This window comes from Phalangium opilio, unplaced genomic scaffold (assembly GCF_054372755.1).
Source record: "Phalangium opilio isolate 3A_F unplaced genomic scaffold, DU_Popi_V2 ptg000113l_1, whole genome shotgun sequence".
Lineage (NCBI taxonomy): Eukaryota > Metazoa > Arthropoda > Arachnida > Opiliones > Phalangiidae > Phalangium > Phalangium opilio.
In genome coordinates this window covers 8,390,413-8,412,343 of record NW_028324209.1, presented here as the reverse complement: position 1 = coordinate 8,412,343, position 21,931 = coordinate 8,390,413, and the positions used below count along the sequence as shown (strand labels likewise).

The following is a 21,931-nucleotide window of genomic DNA, read 5'->3' as shown; positions in this document are numbered from 1 at the left end:
ATAATGTTTTTTATAAAAATACCCCTGAAAGTTGCTTTTCCATCGCAACAGAACTGCCAAGAGGGTGGAACGCTTATACAGGCGCGTGGGATCTCCATTTTCTCTGTACAATTAAATGCAATACTAAGCCTATTCTCAAACTGAAATTTCCCATAAATCTAATGGTAACAAAAGCAATTTTAATTGAAATTCACACGTGTGAATTATTCAAGTTATTTTTCAGTGCTATCTAAGACAAACGATACAGCTAGCTATCATTGCAACCTCTATGCACGTTGCTTGTATTTGTAAGAAATAATTTTGGCTGTAATCTCGGGCTCGTTAACTAACAACTGTTTACACGTTCCAATTGGTATAATTGGAGAGCGTATTATAGGGTTTAAGATAACTTCGATACCATATGTTCCTGAAATGTTAGAATAAAAATGTATTGGGTGGTCCTTATTCAGTTTTGGCTATTTTAATTTTCAACAGCCCTTCTTTAAAAAACTATATCGTTTACAGAGGGAGAATAAAAGTTGTAAGGCCGATCGACCTTCACCTTGGTACGGTTTGTTATAGCTTAGACTAGACTTGGCCATAACGGAAATACGCGGAAACGTTTGCCGGCGTTTAACGAAGCTAGGTAAGTAAGAGAGAGGGGATGACAATAAAGAAATATACCTGCGTTAGCAGTCCGGGTAGCGGCCTGCGGATCCTGGACCTTCGGAAGTAAAAAGGCTCGCGAGTGTTGCTGGTAAAATCGCGGAAGTAACAACGGTGACGAAATGATTCGATAAGAACGCCTTTCTCGAAATAACCGAGATGATCTTGATAGAGGAACGGATCTCTAATTCGGAGTCGGGTCACCATAGCCCACCAAAGAGATGACAACGAGTTATCCTCTTCGATGACGTAACAATGATCGCGAACGACGACTTAATCGTAAACATCAAGACGGCGGAAGATTTCTAATCCATCGGGTGTCGCGTTTTTGTTTTCGAGAGACACGGGTTGTTTTTTTCGATTTCGTTCGGGTATAATCGATTAATAAAAGTCGAAACGGATTCCGATTCTAAAACGACGGCGCGTCACGTCCGCTGGTAAACATGACGCGTCGAGATAAAGCGCGGGAAAAAGCCAAGCTCGAAGCCGAAAGACACTAACTTGGGTAAAAGTCAACCGGAGAGCCAAAGCGATAAAAAAGGAAAGGTTTTCTTCTTCACGTGTTCGTTTTGGCGCGCGCGCTTCTAGCCAACGTTTTTTGGTGGCGCCAAGGGTTTCTTTAGCTCCTCGCTTTCGTGCCTGTTCACTCCTTCGAGGGCACCAAAATGGTATAAAAAAGTTAAGGCCAAAAAGAGTGGTGGCTGCTGAGCCAGCGAGGAGGTTAAAGGCAAAAGGGAACGGAGGGATTGTGGGGGAATGAACGTCGTCGTCGTGCAACTTCCACCAGCAACGACGACGGAAAGCCAGAGCTAGAGAGAGAGAGGAGAGAGGCGCGGCGCAACTCGCCTAAAAAAAGGATATATGTTTTTTGTAGCGGCAACGACGGGGAAAATATATTAAGCTGGCGGAAAGGGGGAGAAAAGGAGATGATAGAAACCCCGCTGGATGTCGCTACTCGAGTTGGAGAGTTGGAAAAAATCATGGAGGAAAAGTGGAAGAACAACGATTGATGCTCGGGCATACATCGATGGAGATGTAAGATGAGACTTATCCCGCTAGGATCGCCATCCCTTTTCGTCGTCTGCTTAGAGTAAAGTAACCCAAGTGCTATAAACCATAGCTTAAATTATCTAACTTTCGTTGCTTATCTTAGTCAACCTGCTAAAGAGATTCCGTAAAATCGTCACTAGGGGAATAACTTCATCTAGAATAACTTCCATCTTTTGTGATAAAAATGAGCGACTTCTAATTTAATGTTTTGAATAAAGACATCTATTCATAGTTTAACATACAGTTGCGAAATCAGACATTTTTACTGAATTATATTGTCAAAGTTATTTTGAAACAAATAGGCTGGCAACCATGGGTCTCACCTTGTTCAAGACAACGAGTTCCAATACATAACATTTGTAAATAGGCCTGACTTATTAAAATATCATCTAAAATCCGTCACGTCCGTGACATCATAACTAGTCGAAAGTCATCATGGATTCACTTTTGAAATTATCCCTCAGCTATCTATTTCGTCTCCAATGTTTCCTCCATGGAAGAAGAGAAAAGGCTGAGAGGCGGCTTCTCCAATGCGATAAGGATTAGGGAGCGAGGGAAGTACGACGAACCAATCAGGAACGTGAATTGGAGAGAGCATCGGGTTCCTTCAACCAATCACCATCGAGATAATTTTTCTCTTTTTCCCTTCTAAGTAAGGGGTGGGAAACCTTACTGGAAAGAGGTAAAAACGGGGAAGAGAAGAGAAAAAAAACGTTCGATAGCTTTGGAGTAGAGACGTCGCGGATGCTGTTTACCAACTCCCGCTCCCACGTTGGGTAGCACCCAAACAACAATACTTATATAATAATATAGAATAGACAGTGTACTCTCTCTCTCTCTGCTAGAGGTAGACGCGATACTTCGACCGGGGTTTATAGAGGTCACCGGGGATGTGGGTTACCGGTGGCCCACAGGCATCATCAACATCTTCGGCGCTTTTCCCGATAGGGGTTACGTATTCTAAAGCCGTTCCTCCGCCGGATTGGGGTCCCTACAGGAGTACCCGTAAACAACAACAATAGGGCTAAGGGGGTTCTATCCCCTCTAGGAGCTTGTTGTCCTGCATGGGACTCCTGTCCGCCAAGAGCCTGAGAGAAACGGACGGGTCTGCATGCAGATTTGTGTTGTGTAAAAAGGCGTATCGAATTTAAGGGTTTACTATAAGGGACCCAATTTTTATTTCCAAGGATTTTAGGTGGATGGGGCTTATTTTTTTCCCCGTTCAATCAAAAGAGGGCCAATGATTTGAAGTAAACAGTTTTCACCCGTTTTTTTCTCTCCTGATTTCGTGACCTAGTAAACAAATATTTTCGGTTGCATTTATGGATGTTGCTGCGTGGTATTTGATATCTGGGTTGAAATCATATAAGATTAACGATGCCGAAACGCGCGCAGATGGTGTTATACATACTGACTTACCCAGTTATTTGAACCAAGATATTTTGTTATTCTCTTTATTTAATTCTTTCCTATGACGTAATTCAAAATATTTTTAATACCTAATTAAAAACGAAGATTTCAGTTTTTTGGTGTGTGTTTACAATGTTTAAGGTGAAACTCGGAATTCGCTTTTGCCTTTTTAGTCGCGTTTGCGGTTTTTATTCAACAACGCCCGAATATCCTTGAATCAGCAGCAGGAACGCGCGCGCCACGTCCAGAGCCCCGCTCGTCTGTACTCCCACGAATATCCGTATTCAGAAGGGGCTCCTCGACGTGTAAAAATGGAGCGATTTTGAAAATAGGCCAAAATCTGACGAAAATAACGCCGCATACACTTTCCAAAATAACTATATATACGTCTATATTCAAATTATTGCTTGTGTAATGTTGAAAATAGGCCAAAAACTGCTTATAAACGTGGCAGCATTTTTAATTGAACCTTGTGAAATGCTCTGTGCGATTAAAAGTTTCTTTATAATCAAAATATTCTAGTTTATACTGGAATTTTTAAATCATTTAAATTTTTATTATTAAATTTTGGTTACGGTATTAAATGCGACGGTTCTCTACGGCTATATTGATTATATTTCGTAATTCATTATATGGTTATGACGTATTACGTCACGAGTAAGCTAATCGATATTGTGAAAATAAAAGTGAACGTTAATTTCTACATTGGACACAGACGTAGAGAGTGACTACATTTCCATTAACTATAACACATGCCACGCTGATTGGCTCCTTTAAAAATACGAAACGAAATAATATAAACAGTCAAAAAACCATAACAATGAACCAATATCAAACATGGAAGGAAATAATCCCATGACAAAGGCTTAATTGCATGGACAGTGTCCGATATCGATACCGATGACGTTTTAAAATTGATTATTTGCCCAATATATTTTCAGTTCTTCTTCAGAATTTTATAGAACTATCCCTTTTAAACAATACCCGGTATTATTTCATCCACAACCCTTTACAAATAAAACAAAATAATTTGCTTATTTCCGTCCCTGATGTACATAAATCGACCAACCAATGTTTTAAAAGCAGACGACAGACATCATCTTCTAAATTTAAACCGGGTCATCATACATCCCTTCCCGCAATTCTCAGACGATTTATATAAACGTATATAAGTTCTAAATAAAAAAATATATATTACTTCTTCCTGATCATATTAAATTTAATTTCATATACGTGCCTATATTATATTATATTATATATATTTTTCGATCTGGTACATTATTATATATATTATTCCTGCATCTATTGTAATGTTTGGCCCTCCCCGTCAGGGAAACGATCGGTTTTAGGGGTTAAGGGGGCTCTCGCGTACTTCTCCGTGTCTCCAACAGAAGAGACCCCCCCCCCAATTTCTCTTTAAAATTTGACGGGGGGGGGAACACACATTGTCAGGGTGAAGGGGGTTGGTTTTTTACGTAACGGTTGACCATGACCCTAGGTAACCCCCGGTCTGTGTCGTCATACGGAGATCGCCCATTCGTCCCTGCACATGCAAAAGGGTGCCCATTTTCAAGGGTGCCCGAGAACCGATCCGATCCGATTTTCAGAGGGAGAGGGGAGTTCAGATGAGACCCCCATCACATCCTCTCTTTTCAATTTGAATCCAAGATTACGATTGACTAGAATTCCTATTATATCAAAGTGAGGGAGAGAGGGTAGAGAGAGATGGAGGAACATTTGAATAAGACCTATTTACAAGGACAGAACTTTACCCCAAAAGCTCCGTCGACGTCGTCAGAGAGTTTTCTGTATTTCTTTTCAAGTTCGCGCGTTAGGAGACAGCCACTTTATAAAAATACGAAATTGCCTTGATTCTATATGATATACATATATGTATATCTAGGCTATATAGCGTCGAAATTAAATTTTTTTAATATAAAAAATATGCTGGCGTTGAATATGAAATGTTATCCTCTCTCTCTCTCTCTCGCTTGTAGATACGTCTCTTTGAAATAATAAAATGCGATTTCTGAACTTTAATATTGTAACAAAATTAAAAAGAATTAAGTATGATTAAGCGTGGAGTTGAAATACGGGTGCTCAAACGGATATGATATAGCTATCGGTTCGAGCTTAATTTAACGGTTTTTACCGATTAATCGGTTAATGATCGGTGAAAATCGGTTGATAATCGGCAAAAATCCATGGGGATAATCAGGTGATAATAGTTAAAAATTGGTCGATAGTCGGTTGAGATTCGGTTGATAATAGGTAAAAAAAAATCACTTGACAATCGGTAAAATAATAGGTTATCTCGCCAAGCTTAAAAAATCGGTATCGGTTCCAGTAAAACTTCGATATCGATATCGATATGGGTTAATTTACTATAATTAAGGATAATTAACAAATATTGGACCAATTTCTGGGAACCTCATGTATACCAGCTTATACAAGATACGTTTCCTCTGCCTCTACCCTTTTTATAAAAAAACCTGCGCCATTGAAAGTAACACAAATTTAAATCATACAGTACACATATTATATCACAAAATTCTTCCAGTGAAGGGAGAGGGAAGTGCATGGAGAGTACGCGAAAGGTTTGCCCCTTTCGCTAAGCCTAAATGACGCGTGGTTTCCCGGACTATTAAGTAGGGAGTGAAATCAGGAAATCAACTCTATTTGTTACATTATAGCGGTGGTGATGGTTGGTGGAGGTGGCGTGCCCAAAGGCTTAGAAGGGGCAAGCGGCGGCGCCGCGAGTGAGAGGGTTTTCATTCAGTGACGTTTCCCCTCTTCTCGGTTTTCCCCTTCAATTCCTCGCCATCTTCAATAAGCCGTGAAAGGGAAAGTCAAGAGTCGACACGCGCCACCACTCTATAAAACCCGTTTAGGAATGACCATTATCGTTCCATTCGATCTGAAAAAGCCCTTTTAGCGCCATCGACTAGTTACCTGGGCTCGGACCCTCTTTTAATCCCATCCCGTACACACCTACTGCCATACTTACAATAATTAGGTTAATTACTCATTAATTATAATTAACTATCATTGAATGTTGTAAAATAACTGAAGAATTAAACCACCCGTCACCCCTTTTAAGTGCAAAACATTTACCAAAACCGTTACTATATTTTAAATATAGTAAAATTCATACAGGGTATGACCGGAAGTACAGTGAAGGGTTCTTTGAAAATGACGGATTTTTGTTTACAGATGCGTTTTTAATATTAAATTTTAAATCTTTATATGACGGATTTTTGTTTATAGACGCGTCTTTCAAATTTAATGACGCCCAAAGCGTTACTAACAGAAAGACAGATTAATCTATTTATTTATTTCTTACATATATAAATAAATTCTCCATAGATATTTCACCTTCAAATTTACCTATTTAGTCTAAAGAAAAAGCGCTTTACAAAATTGTTACAACTCAGTTTGTTACCAACGTCAAACTTATGGAGTATGATTTATGCTTCGAGTAATGGACTCCTCACATTTTTTATCCCATTGATAAATCACGGCCGATTTCCTTGTTTGAAGCTTTGCCAACCAGGGAGGGAAGGGATAAACGGAACGGCCTTGAGAATCGTGAAAACGGCCTTGCCTGGAATCCCGCGGTTCCTTCTACCCCTTTCGTTCCCTTGGCGCGCACCAACAGAGAGAGCACGGTTAGACGTCCGCCAACTCTCTCTCTATCCTCTCTATACTGTATATTTTATATAGTCTAGACCGGGGGGGGGGTAAAAAAAGGGTTTCGCCCTCCAATAGATCCCCCCCCTTCCTAGTCCCAGCAGGAAGAGAAATGGAGCTCCGCCTCACCCCTTTGAGTACTCGGTCTCTCTCTTCTCTCTCTCTATTTTCCTCACGCACTTTGAATGGGCCACTACTACCAAGGACGAATTCCAACGTTTGTAGTAAAAAAATATACCGCCTCTACAGTATATATAGTAGAACTCTGAGAGAATGAGGAAAAAAAAGGGTTACGTAATCCCGCGTAGACTTCCGCGTGCGGTAACCTTCAAAGCACGCCGCCAACAAAAAATAGAAAGAGTTGAACAGCCCTATTTTTTTATTAGGGATGCATTATATTCTATTCTATAAAGGGGCCTTTTGTGGGGTTTTTTTTTTAAAGGTATTTAAATTTCTTTAATAATAAGTTTATATCTGTTGTGTACCTTATAAGTCTGATATTAGCAAAGAAAATAAATCTTCAGAAAGGCAAATTACTAAACTGAAGGTGTATAAGAGCAGAATAATTTTTGTTATATTAAGGGGCCTGGTTTTTATTTTATTATAATAAAAATAAGTGTATATCTTGCGTACCTTATAAGTCTCGCACGAGTAGGTTTAGCAATGTATTACTAACCTGAAAGTGCACTGAATTTGAGCTTGCTTATATTTGTTAAATGCGTTCATAAAGTCATCATAATTCCAATTTAAACTTAGCAAAGTAACACTATAAATTATTCTGTCGCTAAACGTGAATTTCAACCTATGGTTATACAGTCAATTTTGATGAAAACACACGTCTAAACGTTGGAAGACTTAACTACATAACCGCTGCTCCAAATATATTCCCCCAGACTCAATTATCTTAAAAGAGGAAAGAACTCTTTGATAAAAAACAGAGATAATTTTTGGTCGAACAATTGTTGTAATAGACCCCGAAAAACCATCAAACCCATCGACAAATTGCGGTCAAGTCAACAGCAATAGCTAGCAACTCATTACCAACGAAAATTTCGTGATAATCTCAACCACCCAATTTTCTTTCCCCTAACGAATACAGAATCAGGCCCGGAGTCCTTAGGAGAAAAAAAGAAAAAAGAATGAAGTAAACAAGTCAACCAACCATCTCACCGCGTCTCACGTTCGGGGTAGTAATAACCCAGCTTCGTCAGTGAGCTAAGTTAACTTGAAAGCGTTATATAACCCAAGATTATACTAGGGATTGGGGCTGCTGGTTTAATCTTCTTAATTCGTCGTTGCGAGGTCAATAACAACTCGAAGCTTGGTTGGAACAGACGAAGACGCCCTTTCCCCTCCTAAATATCGCGTCATATCTTTACAAAGGCTTAGGAGTTGTTAAGTAACCCTCGTCGTGCGATGGTATTTTGCCCATTGCCCCCACTTGGCGGAGTCCCGAGTTCGACAACCATGATGAGCCTATAAGCCGTCCAGGGTCCAAAAACCTCTCTCACGCGCTCTTTTTCAAACTCTCTCTCTCTCACATTCTAATTCTAAAGGACAAGTTTAGGATTAAACATACTTAATCAGTGTAAGGGCTTAAGACTACTTCTTGTGAACCTTGCCCTAGTATTCCTGGCATCAACAATGGAGTTTGGTCAAATTCAGTAATTAATTGTGACTGTGTGTGTACTAATAACAAACGTATTCAAACAAACAAACCATACACTTTCTCAAATATATATATATATATATATAAGATATATTCAAGACAAATTTAGAACCATTTGAGCAAATCCAATTAAAAATAAGTGGAGCTACCTCTCATAAATATAAATTTTACATCAAACTATTTAAAAAATGAGAGTTTAAGTGAATTATAGCTATAGTAATACGAAATTAAACGGCTGATTAAAAATTAGGCCAATATGTCGTAACGCATATTTGATTGCGTACATATACAAAGTGTTTTCTCAACCTTTTTTTCCTCTACACTTGTCCTTTGAAGCATCTTCTCCCGATTTCCACCCTCCACTCCCCCCAACAAACACGATCGCATCCTCTTCGGGTCCCTGAATCTTCACAAACAAACTTTTCCCATGCATTTTTTCGGTTCAACCCCTAGCTAGTTGGAACCCCTTGTCTATATACCCCACAGGGAAACGAGTCAGAGACTATACTATGCACTAGAGTTATGTATATTCTGGGAGATTCACCCTCCCCCCGGCTTTGAAACCCCCCCCCCATCCCTTCAGAATTTTGCTTGTCAATAAGAGTTTTGGCGGGAGAAGTTCGTTGGGAAGTGCATGGCGTGCATGCCATAAGCAAAAGTATATATATATATGTAAGACCAACACACCTGGTTTCCAAAATATCGCCCTATACTTTAAGTTTCTTTATAATGGCCGAAATCGCCTTCCCGCCCCCCCCCCAAATCATCCCCAAGGGATGAGAAAGGTTAAATTTAAGTTCCCTGCACACGGGACAATTCTGTTCGAGCAACATTTTGTACACAAGATAGGATTCGTTTGTTCTTAAGGTTTCAGAAGGCCTTCAAAAGGTTTTTAGTCTCTCAAACTCCTAGAGAACTATTATGACCCACACAAATTCGTAGAAACTCACTCAAACTCCTGGTAAATCATTGTGTCTTATATTTGAACCCACTGAAACTGCTGGAGAATCTCTGGGATTCATTGGAACTGAACTAAACTCGTGAAATCTCATTTGGACTTTCAATTCACTCAAACTACTGGGAAATTATTGGGACGTCTCATTGGAACTATAAATAAAACTCATGAAATCTCATTGGAATTCATTGAAATTCATTCAAATACCTGGAAAATCATTGAAACTAACTCCAGGATAATCATGGGACTAACTGGAACTTCGGGGAAATCATGGGGTACGTTGGAACTAAGTGGAACTTGTGGGAAATCATGGGGTACATTGGAACTAACTCAAACTCCTGGGAAATCATTGGAACTAACTGGAACTTCTGGGAAATCATGGGGTCCATTGGAACTAACTCAAACTCCTGGGAAATCATTGGAACTAAGTGGAACTTCTGGGAAATCATGGGGTCCATTGGAACTAGCTCAAACTCCTGGGAAATCATTGGAACTAACTGAAACTTCTGGGAAATCATAAGGTCCATTGGAACTAACACAAACTCCTGGGAAATCACTGTAACTCACTCAAACTCCTGAGAAATCACTGTAACTCACTCGAACTCTACAGAAACTCATTGGGACTCATAAGAATTAATCAAACTCCCATAAGAAACTCTTTGAACCTCACTGACACATCATATAGCCAAGTCAAAACAAATAAATAAGACTGAAGGGTCCCCTAAATTTATCTAAAAAAATCGTGTGTCAGAGCCTTAAGTCTGGTATAGACGCGTATACACGATAGGTCCGAATTCTTGTCTGAGCTATTGTCGAGATCGAGAGTTGAGAGTATAGAGCACTGAATCCGTATAGACCAATCCTACTGACCTACAGCCTTCCTACCCGAGGGGATATACTTTGCTTTCGATTTCTACGGTGCAATTTCATAATAGTTCTGTTAGTGTTCACCAACTATAGGGGTCGAACCGACGTTCCTTAAGCAATTTAGCGTGGATACACAGGGGGCAAATGGGTGCGGGGAGATTTGGCCTTGTTGTTATTTGCTTGTTTTCTTCAACGCGCTCCTTCCTTCCAGTGCATGGGACTTTTTCTGCACTGGATTATTGGGTTTCTATAACTTTCCCGCGCGTCCATATTGAAAACCTGAAGGTGTACCAAAGCATATTACCGGAAATTGCAATGTCGGTACTGGTACTCCGTGCTCCATTCACGCTTGACCAAAGGTATACAAAATTGAGAAAATATACGTCATAAAAGATCTAGGAGTTATAGTATAAACCTTCCCACGTGAACGCCAAAAAAAGCTTAACTTTTGCGTTAAAAGCATATCCTACATCTGTTCAATTTTAATTCAGTTTCTCTATTTCGTTATTGAATTTGTGCACATGCAATTGTTATATTGATTTGCGATTCAAGTTTGATGCATTTTTCTTATTGATTTGTGAATAGAATCCAATAACAGAATTGGTAAAGCGAACCTTCTGTTTAACCTAACGATTTTGCAGTATAAATTTACTGTTTTATATATTAAAATATTAATTAATGTTAGTTTAATATCTTAGAGATAATATAATTAACTATGTCTACATTCTGATCTTAAACACAGAATTAATTATTTCTTCGTTTTATCCTCGTAATTAGGTTTCAAATATTGATACTAAATGCAACTGTTATTGCTATAGTATACACCATAGTAGAGTGACTTAGGCTGCAGTATTCAAAGTACACAGAAGAATGATAATATAAGAGAGAAAAAGAGATAGACAATGTTTCAACACAAATAAATACATTTTTTCACGATGTAATCACTTTTAATTGACGGTTGAGCGACAATTTTGTCATTTCCTGTTTTTTGGGGAGAACACTAATTATTGTTAATTGAATCCGACAACGTTTTTACCGCATATATTTACAACTCATCAGCCCTATAGTTCGAAACATGGATATAATCATAAGTTAATAAGATATGTTCCATAAGTATGACATAATGCTATAGACTTAATGAGAGCTAGTTCGAGAACGACAAGCGAGAATTGACTACACTCGGTTTTGCAATCCATCTAGTCCTATTTAATCTGTACTAAGCCTTTGACAGCGCCACACTAGGCGTCGCTTTACCTCGAATCTATGACCTACGTCACTTTATGACAAGCTCCAGCTTGTAACCAGCGACAAACTTATGGAACATATCTAATGAACTTATGATATAATGCCATGCGTACGAAGAGATAGGCGGCTCATTAAAAGAAGAAATAAGCGTTATCTATGAACGTTCCCCTTCAACAACGTGTTTGTTTCGTATTAGACCCATGCATTGTCGAGCTAAAGCCGGTTGCGAGCCAGACAGACAGTGCACCATATTTATATTTATTGAGATCATTATATTTATTATAAAAAAACGTCTTGGTTTGGACCAAGGCCGAAAAAACAAACGATATGTGTGAGGTTTATCAGTTGACTGAAGTTTCAGATATTGCAATTTCTTTTTAAATTACTTTTATTCCTTTAATCCTTAATCAATATTTAATTCAATCAACTTATTTTTACTGTTAATCGATCTATTCCCTCTAAATTAATTTCAAAAATTACATATCTACGCTTTTTCAAGAATAATTCCATTTTCCGAAAACATTTTATCATGAAATTAATTATTTTGAAGGGAGTACGTGTTGGGTGACGAATATTGAATATTTGAAATATTATACGAAGTGTCTAAAAAGAGCAAGCGATCTTTGATATAACTCGAAAGGAAAATGTAAATATTTGATAGTGGATGCATATATTGGGGACGCGAATTTATACATTTAACTTCGAATATCGAAATGTTACATTTTTTTGTCGCGACTATGAAGGAAAGGTTGCACTGCAGTTTCCCTCTCCGAACTTCAAAGCTTCTTGGCCATAACTCATGCAACGGATATTTTCGTTGCACAATTCAAATTTTAGTTGTTTCCCAAAAGTCCGTTAGCCATTATAGTTATAGTTAGAACCCAAGTTTTGTAGTGGGAAAGGTTTGAATGGTTAACCTATAGGGACGTGTCAATAAAGACTGGGGATAGCGTTTTGGTGGCGACTTCGTGGCGCCGCTAGACCCTGGTCATTGTTCAACCCCTCTTTCGCCGGCCGAGTCTTTCTTTCTTTATTTTTACCTTACCCTTTCAAAAAATATACTGTCGTACCTTGGATGCTGTAAATAGCTCTGTTATATACTGTAGCGTAACTTTAGGCTTATTTGTATAGAAATGTCTTTTCTCGGTATTGTGTATAGAAATTGTACTGTTTAAGTTAAAGACGCCAGATAGTCGCCAGATCTTATCGTTGCCCATAGAATTTGCCACCGCGACGTGGTCAAAATTATTTTCCCGCGCTCGCGTCCTAACACCAAGAACAGTAACCGCCAAATTCTCGATTCGTTAACCAATCGGCGTTCAAATCGACGCTCTCAACCAATCAGTGAACAAAGCTTTCAAGTCACAAAGATTTCAAGTCATCGAAATTCTATAAAAAGGACTGAACACCACAATGAGATAACCAGAACATAGAGATCCGAGATTCAAGAAAGACTCTCTTGATGACTGCACGATAGAACCGAAGTCCATCTCCGGGTACTTCTCCCATGGCGGGAACGGAACTCCACCACGGTTGCGGAAAGTCGCTATAAACCACTGGTCGACCGGACAAGTCTTGATTCTTCACCTTTGGCGCCAACCAACACTCTTTACTACAACGTCTACGTTTTTCACTTCCGTCCGATCCGTCTAGTGTCGCCGCACATCTCGGTGACAAACGCGCAACTATGAACTCCGTTGTGATAAGTACTCTTTCGCATAACGCGCATTTAATTTAATATCATATAAAATATAAAGTGGCAACTAAATCTAGTAATTTAATTTAATCTGGCGTGCATGCTATTGTTTTGGGGGTGCATGTGTCGGGGTTATGAAATGTTAATAGTATTATAGTAATTAGTCGGTTTTAACGGTTTTAATTTTAAACAATCTGAATTAATTAGGGTATTGTATTGTTTGGAAAAATAATTGAAATATAGTAGATCCATGGTACGACAAACCATTCTCTTTAATTCACTTACAAATTCGTAGTTTATAGTTTCTAAGTCAATGCACACGGTTATAAGTAGTCGGCCGCCTGAAGAGGGGGTAAAAATCGTGGCATTAACGTGGCACTCAATCTAGATTTGGAACGTCATCACCCCTTACTACATTGTTGGCGTTACTTGTACACAGGCCCGTAGCTAGAAAAGTTACGCAGAGGGGGCAGTATCTTTCTGTGAGGGGGCATGGCAAATGGAATTTTTTTATAGAATAACATAAATATCAAAATGTCAGACAATAAATATTTAAGCAGGTATTTCATTATTGACACTCATTTAACATTTGAAAATCAAACTTTTTTTAAAAAGTTTAAAAATAAATAAATTGTTAATAAACAATTCTAAATCTAAATTTCTAGTCAGATCTTTTTCGTAGGCTAGGGAAGTTAAGTTTCACTTTCTTTCAAGTGACATAGCTCGTCGTTAAAGTGAAAATACGCCAGTAGGGCAGGAAAAGTTTGCCTCGCAACTTCGCAAGTCGCTGTTGAGGCGTCAAATGTAAGTCTGTACCCCGAGGGGTCGGTCATTCATGAACTCCCGTACGCTACCCGTGAAATCCAACTTAAGAAATCCGAAATCAATGCTGATTTCGAAATCAAATAAAAAATCCGAAATCAGCAACGAAATCACAAAACATTAAAGAAATCATAAAATCAGAAAAACAAAACAAAAAATCAACAAAGAAATCACGAAATCAACATAAAAATCACGAAATCAGAAGCGAAATCACAAAATCAGAAACAAAATCAGTAAAGAAATCGTGAAATCCATTACAAAATTCACGAAATCCAAAATCCAAAGAAATCGCAAAATCCGTCGAAATCACGGGAAAAATCTCAAAATTCGATGAAATTCATTGGATTTTATCGAATTCTGAAATCAAACGAAATCCGACGGAATCCGAAGAAATCAAATTGGATTTCAAAATCCCGAACACTTTTTCCAAAACGTCCGACCCCTCACTGTACCCCGACATAATATTTTGGTCCTGGATGACAAAACAAGCGATATATATCAAGGATAACCACAAAAAGCTAAAAATTCCATATAGCAGGGATACATATCAAAAGTGAATTTAAAACATACAAATGAATCAGGGATATATCAAGTAAAAAAATCCAAGTGTATCAGGAATATACACAAGTAAAGACAATAAAGTCTAAAATATGTTGATATACATTCTAAATAGCTTGAATATTTGTGTATCAAAATGAAAATATTCATTACAGGGGCAAAGTTAGTTTGATAAGAAGGCATTGGAAAATTTTGAGGGGGCATTTACGGGCAAACCGAAATCTTATTTGAGGGGGCAGGATATATTTTTGAGGGGGCATTGCCCCCTGGTGCCCCCCCCCCGTGGCTACGGGCCTGCTTGTACACCGGTTACGTATTACGCGGAATGATTTTATCAGGCGTAGAGACCATTTCCGAAAACACACAGGGGCGAGGAGACCGTTGGGGTATTCTTCCTTGCACCAAGGGCCATCGTCAGACGGTGCCAAAGTTCACTACAGGCGGGAGGAAAGTCAACTCGCACTGCCTCTAGCGGTGCTTCTAGGCGAGAGGGAGAAGACCCCAATGGCGGCATCGCCCCAGTGTTTTAGTTTCTCCTTATGTAATTTGTGTACGATCGGTCCATGGCAGTTCTGGTAAGGTATGATGTGTTCAACCATTTTATTTCCTCAGGAAATAACAAGTCATCGGAACTGAGAAGTATTTCTTTTTATGTAAACTTTACCCTTTCCTTTGGTTATATTTACACCGATATCATATTTTTCCAGTGCATACAAGGAGAGCTACCTACTAAAAGAAACAAGACAGGACCGAGGTTGTTGCTTTGTCTTAAGTAGACAACATATGTTTATAAATTAGTTTGAGCAAAATAAATTCTTTATCATAATTTCTTGACATCAGTCTTCCCAGCAACTTACAACAGATTTAAACTTTTTTGGTGCAAACTTGAAAATTTGTCAAGGCAACAAGAATTAAAACTGTGCTTCCAACTTAGTAATCATCGACACGAAATCCCTTCAAAATAATTAATTTCATGATAAAATGTTTTCGGAAAATGGAATTATTCTTGAAAAAGCGTAGATATGTAATTTTTGAAATTAATTTAGAGGGAATAGATCGATTAACAGTAAAAATAAGTTGATTGAATTAAATATTGATTAAGGATTAAAGGAATAAAAGTAATTTAAAAAGAAATTGCAATATCTGAAACTTCAGTCAACTGATAAACCTCACACATATCGTTTGTTTTTTCGGCCTTGGTCCAAACCAAGACGTTTTTTTATAATATCTGTCCCTTCAGTCTTAATGTAATTAAAATTTGAATAATTTCATGTTTTTTGTACCGACATACATTTGGGGTTGATCTATTTCTAATAGCTTAAAGAAGTACTTAAGTATAGTTAATTATATGAACTCATATCCAATAACATAGTTTTCGAAAAGCATATAATGTTGTACTTTATATATGAAGTTAGTTCAAAAATGACAGTATTTGAAATGTAGAATAAATTTTTTTATTTGTTGTGTACACTCTAAACATATATCAATGAGAATTTTTGAGGAAATGCATCATGAGTAGAAGAGCTTGAAGACGATGTCTATATAAGCATATTGTGTTGTACTTTATTTATGAAAAGTTTAAAAACGACGGTATTTGAAATATGGAAGAAAAATATTTGTTTCGTACACTGTATACATATACAGTGTTGTCGAGATCAGACCAACAGCTTCCTTTATGTACAACCCCCAATACTGCCAACGGGTGATGTCGTGCTAAATTATACAGGGTGTAAATAAATGTTTAGAATTCATGTTTTATTGTATTTAAGTGACAACGAGTGGCAAGATACACAAAGAATACAGGAGAATATGCGTGAATGCAACAAAATATTTTAAAGCACAGTCCTACGATTAGTCTTAGAACCTGGGCCTCAAATTGCAACCTCTAAACTGTTTAGTAAACAACTCAACGTAAATATTCGAAGTGTCTACCATTGTGGTTGAGGCACTCTTCCAGATGACTGTCCGTGTCTTGCATTACATTTGCAACCACTAAACTCATGACGCATGGCAAGACTAATGGTATTGCCGTCTTAGGTACTTCTCGTCCGTTAAGGCTTGATGTAGGGGGATATGATTATGCCTGTAGTAATGCCCTTGTAAACTGGCACGAACAGTAGAATGGCTTAGTGCAACTTCTTGTTCCACCGCTCTACTACAAGCATGAGATTGGCTTCAAAACTTTCTACGATGTCAAAGTCTGTATCCTCATTACAGACTATACAGTCTCTTCTACGTTCACGATATTGCACTATCGAAATGACGAAAGTCCTCGCACCCAAATGTCGGTGTGGAGACCGTTCGGCATAAAGCACTACCTTTAGTTGAACCAGAGAGAATTTTACACATGTGTAAAATTCTCTATGGTTGAATGTTACCGCGACCTTCACCCAAAATAAACTTGCTGCCCAATTTTTCCTGGTTAGAATAAGTTGGCATTTTGCTAGGAAACGAGACCAACTACTGTAATTCTACTACTTAGCGACACTGAAAGCCCCTTTATATCTAAAAAGACCGGAAGTTCCTCAAAGTTGAGTTTTCAAAGATTGTCAGCTTGAGCAGCAGATCATAGTATGTATAGTGGTGAAGGTCGCTTTAACATTCGACACGTGACACCACGGTATGTTTGGTCCTCCAATGTCCTGACCCTATAGGTCCAAACAATTACCATCCAGTTTTTCGGCTCAGCGTTGCGGTATTGCCGGTCCCATTTGAAATACAATTTCTGTAGTGTTACAATTTTAACAATACGCCTGTTAAAAAGGCACAAATACCGAAAAAAGAAACCATTGTAATAAAGGTTGGCCCCCTAACCTTAAACTATGAACAAAATAAAGAAAACATAAAGGTTTCTTTGGGAATGACTTTGAAGCAGAAGGTCCGAGTTGTCTGAGGAACCGAGAAAAAAGGCCGTAGTGAAAACTAATCGTCGTTACGTAGCAGTTAGGACCGAATTTAATTAGTTAGTCTCGTCTTTTAGCAAAATGCCAGTGTATTCAAACCAGGGAAAATTGAACATGATGTTTACGAGGATTACCCAAAACGGCAAAACCTTTGCGTGAACTAATTGAAGCCGATCCATTATTTTTAGAAAGGTACTGTTCTCTGACGAGGCTATTTAAGGATGGTACCTTAAACCTTCATAACGTGCATTTTTGGGAGGGCATTCTTGGAAACCAAATTATCGGACCCTTTTTCTTGATAAGAAAATCTCTGAAGGCATTTACTTGGACTTCCTGCGTCATGAGTTCGTTGCTTGTAAAGTAATTGAAAGACATGGACAGATGAAGAGTGCCTGCACCACAATGGTAATCACATTGAACATTTACGTTGACGTTGATGTGTACCAAACGGATTCGATTAGAGGTTGTAATTTGAGGCCCAAATTCCAAGACTTATCGTAAGACTGTGCTTTAAAATTTTCTGTTGCTCCCCCCACTTGACTGGTATGCTAGGTGGTATTTCAGTAGAAGAAAATTTATTGAATTAGGGATAGCGAGAGATGGCTAGTGATATGGCTTAGTTATGGGCTAGACGCCCTTGTTTTATTGGCAACATTATTACATTGAATGTTGCCAGATTAAATTGTTGCTGGTGATTTGGCGAACTATGCTAATGATATATTAAAATTTAAATGGAAAAGTTTCATTTTGACACATTCCTTACCCTAAAATTTTGTGTTTGGAGCCTATTAATGCATTATAGTGATAATGTAATTAATTTTAGTGTTAAATAGGAAAACATTTAGGCTGAAAGAACAACTGGCGTAGTTTAATCTTATTTTGTTATTTCAGTTAAGGGTTATCTATAGTTACCCAAAAAAACCTGTTGTTTTCGATTAATTTTAATTAAATATGATCATTAAGTTGAAATTAACGGCTTATCTTCTTTTACTAGTGTTATTTCAGTTTATTATACGAGTTTGAACAAGAAATTCTGCAAACTTTAGAGGAGTGACTGTTTGACTCTTGCAGAACAATCACTACTTTGCCCCAAAACTTTTAAATATCACGCCTTTTCAATGGCTCTCTTTTCAAAATGGGGAAAAAAGCTTTTAAATGACAATTTAATTAATCGTAAGAATTAAACAGGAAAATGGAGGCTGGGTGAAAGATTTGTTAGTTTAATTATAAGGTATCCATGAATTTACCCAAAACACGAATCTTTCACATTCTGGGAGCACTGCCGTGCTCCCAGCCAAGTCGAGCACTGACATCCTTTTCTCGAAGCAACTCGTGGCACTTTTAAGCCCACTGTAACTTCGTGATGGGTATAGGTGAAAGTCTGAAATTTTGCTTGCCGCGAGGACTGTCAATCCTAGCTATTGTTTCCAAATTTCAAGTTCCTACCCTATATGCTTTTCGAAATATCGCAGGTGAAATTTACCTTATTTTGTCACTCACTCACTCACTCACCGATCATCAAAATTCTAAGGTACTTCTAGAGGAGATAGAAACTTAAAATTCAGGATTTAGTTTTCATTTATTTTATAAAGCACAGAAAAATTAAAACATCCCGAATTTTTTATAAAATTGTTCTTTAGTTCTTTATTTTAAAACTAGATGGCGCTGCCGTCTTTTCAACAGAAATAGTGTGTGTTCTTGATGAAAGGACGTAATGGTCCAAAGTTAACCGAAAGTTAAATATATATTAAAGCTAATAGGAGTAGTAGTTTAATAGAAATGTGTCGTAACTGATGCTACATTCTTTTATTAGGATATCGCGTACAATCTTTATTGCATATTCTCTGCGGGTCGAAAGGGGTAATTCAGCGTAAATAGGGACAAACGTTAGCGATTATATTGGCAAACGAAGTACCACGAGAGGGTCTTGTTTTAATATAACTACCGAAGTATAACGAGAGGGTCTACAAAAAGAAGTGAGATCCTATGAAAAACATTAACATGTACAAAAATGGGCCAAGCCTCGCTTCGTGCCCTCTCCGCCGTAAAAGTTCTGAAATCCCATGTAGAGCCAAGTCTGCCTTTTGTTCTCATTCAATCGCCAATTGAACAATTATGTTATAAATTAAGTACTTTTCCTAATTAATAACCAATATTCTTTGACTCTATCATTATTATACATCTTTGTTCGTATCAAAAATATCGTGACTTGGCAAGCGCAGGTGTACATAAGGTTATGCATAACTCGCCTTATAAACTTGTAAATAGGGTTATGCATAACTCACCATATAATTTGTACATAGGGTTGTGCATGACTCATCTTATAAACTTGTACATATCCCCTCGACCATAAACGATTTTAATATCCCTTCGACTTCCTTTTAATATTACTTACTTGCGATTGCCAAGTCACGATATTTTTGATACGAACAAAGATGTATAATAATGATAGAGTCAAAGAAGATTGGTTATTAATTAGGAAAAGGACTTAATTTATAACATAATTGTTCAATTGGCGATTGAATGGGAACAAAAGGCAGACTTGGCTCTACATGGGATCTCAGAACTTTTTAGGGCGGAGAGGGCACGAAGCGAGGCTTGGCCCATTTTTGTACATGTTAATGTTTTTCTTAGGTTAATTATACTTGATTGAGTTTAATTTAACGGCTTATCTTGTTTATCTTGTGTGGATTTATTTTATAATAAAAGTTTCAATAAAATATTAACTTAAATTGCAATTACCCTAAAATTTTAATGTATGCGCTTTTGATGTATTTTAATGATCATTTAGATTAATTTGAAAGTGAAATAGGAAACTACTGTGGCTGTACGAAAAACTTGTGATGTTTTAATCTTAATTTGAGCGTGGTTCGTGAGAGTGGATTAAGCTTAAAATTTATTTGAATTTTTTACCCTATTTGCAATGTTTAGTGCAGTTTAATATTTTTGCCATATATTCATCATTATGGTACCCTAAACTTTTGGGTAGTTTAAACAGTTTATTTAAAAGTTATTTGAGCTTTTATCCAAAAATGTATATTTTGGTTTAATTTCACGTTAATTATATTTAATTGAGTTAAAATTAACGTAGGATTGTGTTTTGGCAGTGTACATTTAGGCTATAAAATGAGTTTAAATGTATACTTCACCTTAATTGCAATTTTTAGTGGAGTTTTCGATTCTTATTTTACCCTAAACTTTTGAATTTCGCGCCTATTAAGGTGCTTTCGAGATAATTTAAATTAGCTTAAGTGTGAAAGAGAAAACATGGGGCTTTACCAACGGCTTGGTTAGATACAATCTTAATCAAGGACATCATTTAAGAGTTATCTGAGTTTTCATCCAAAAAAAAATGTACATTCGGGGTTTAATTTCACGTTAATTACACTTAATTACGTTGAAATTAACTTGTCGTCAGTGCTCATTAAGCTTATAAAATGACTTTTAATAAATAATTCACCTTAACTCTAATGTTTAGAGGAGTTTTTTATTATTTCCAACACATTGCGTTAAATTTTTATCATATCCTGTGCTAGGTTTGTGGTAAAGATTATCTATACAATATGTTAATGAATGATGTTATTCTATAGTTTAGCTTGAATACCAGTAATTAAATCAAATACCTATACAATTCATAGCAATTTAAACCAATAAACAAACGGCAACGTGGACTGTGGAAATAGCAAACAACGTAACCCTCCGTTTCTAACTTGGTTACGTTGAGAGAATCTGTGATGTAAACATGAAAATTATTTGACTAATTAAATTATATAACGACACTGTCCTCCTGGATTAACCAGCACCACTGTTACTTATGAATTAAACAATCCATTGTTGGTAACAAATAGTTTATAAAATGATAACGTAACATCACAGTATAACTGATTCAATAGGACCAAAATTGTTTTAACGAATAATCTGGTCCTCTACATTGGTTTAGTTTTAAGGAATTATATCACACACCTTCACAATTAGTAGCATTTTAGTGAGATTAACAAATAATGAAACCGCGTATACCTGTCCTCAAATGAGAATGTTGAGTGAACTGCGCTAACCAGTAACCTATACACCACTCTTTTAACTGCCGTAGGAAAACACATTGAACATTTTGTGATCTTTCCTGTAATATTTTGAAGTTGAATTCTTCACAGGGTGAAAACACTACCGTTGATTTCTAAACCATTAACAAATAATGAAACCCAGTATACCTCATACGTAACTCTCCGTTTCCAACGTGGTTACGTTGAGAGAATCTGTGCTGATGTAAACATGGAAATTCCTCTACATTGGTTTAGTTTAAGGAAATATATCACACACCTTCACAATTAGTAGCATTTTGGTGAGATTAACAAATAATAAAACCCTGTATACCTCAGTCCTCATATATTTGTTTGTAGCAGGAAACGAAGCAGACTGCGTAT

At 37.4% G+C, this 21,931-nt stretch overlaps 1 protein-coding gene and 1 long non-coding RNA gene across 5 annotated transcripts in view; one reads left to right on the top strand and one right to left on the bottom strand.

Moving 5' to 3' along the window:
- LOC149623751 (uncharacterized) overlaps positions 1–21,931 on the bottom strand; it is a 121,061-nt gene that overhangs the window by 29,576 nt on the left and 69,554 nt on the right. Inside the window, exon 1 of one of the 4 annotated variants that reach the window (XM_089852967.1) lies at positions 664–1,320. The exons of the other annotated variants lie outside the window; for them this stretch is intronic. The gene's annotated coding sequence lies outside the window, so the exon portion shown is untranslated. Of the gene's footprint in view, positions 1–663; positions 1,321–21,931 lie in introns of those variants that run through there. 4 annotated transcript variants of the gene reach the window in all.
- Positions 1,618–2,160, top strand: LOC149623753 (uncharacterized). The gene is made up of 2 exons (XR_016374867.1): positions 1,618–1,735; positions 1,799–2,160. It is a non-coding gene; the product is annotated as an uncharacterized LOC149623753 (long non-coding RNA).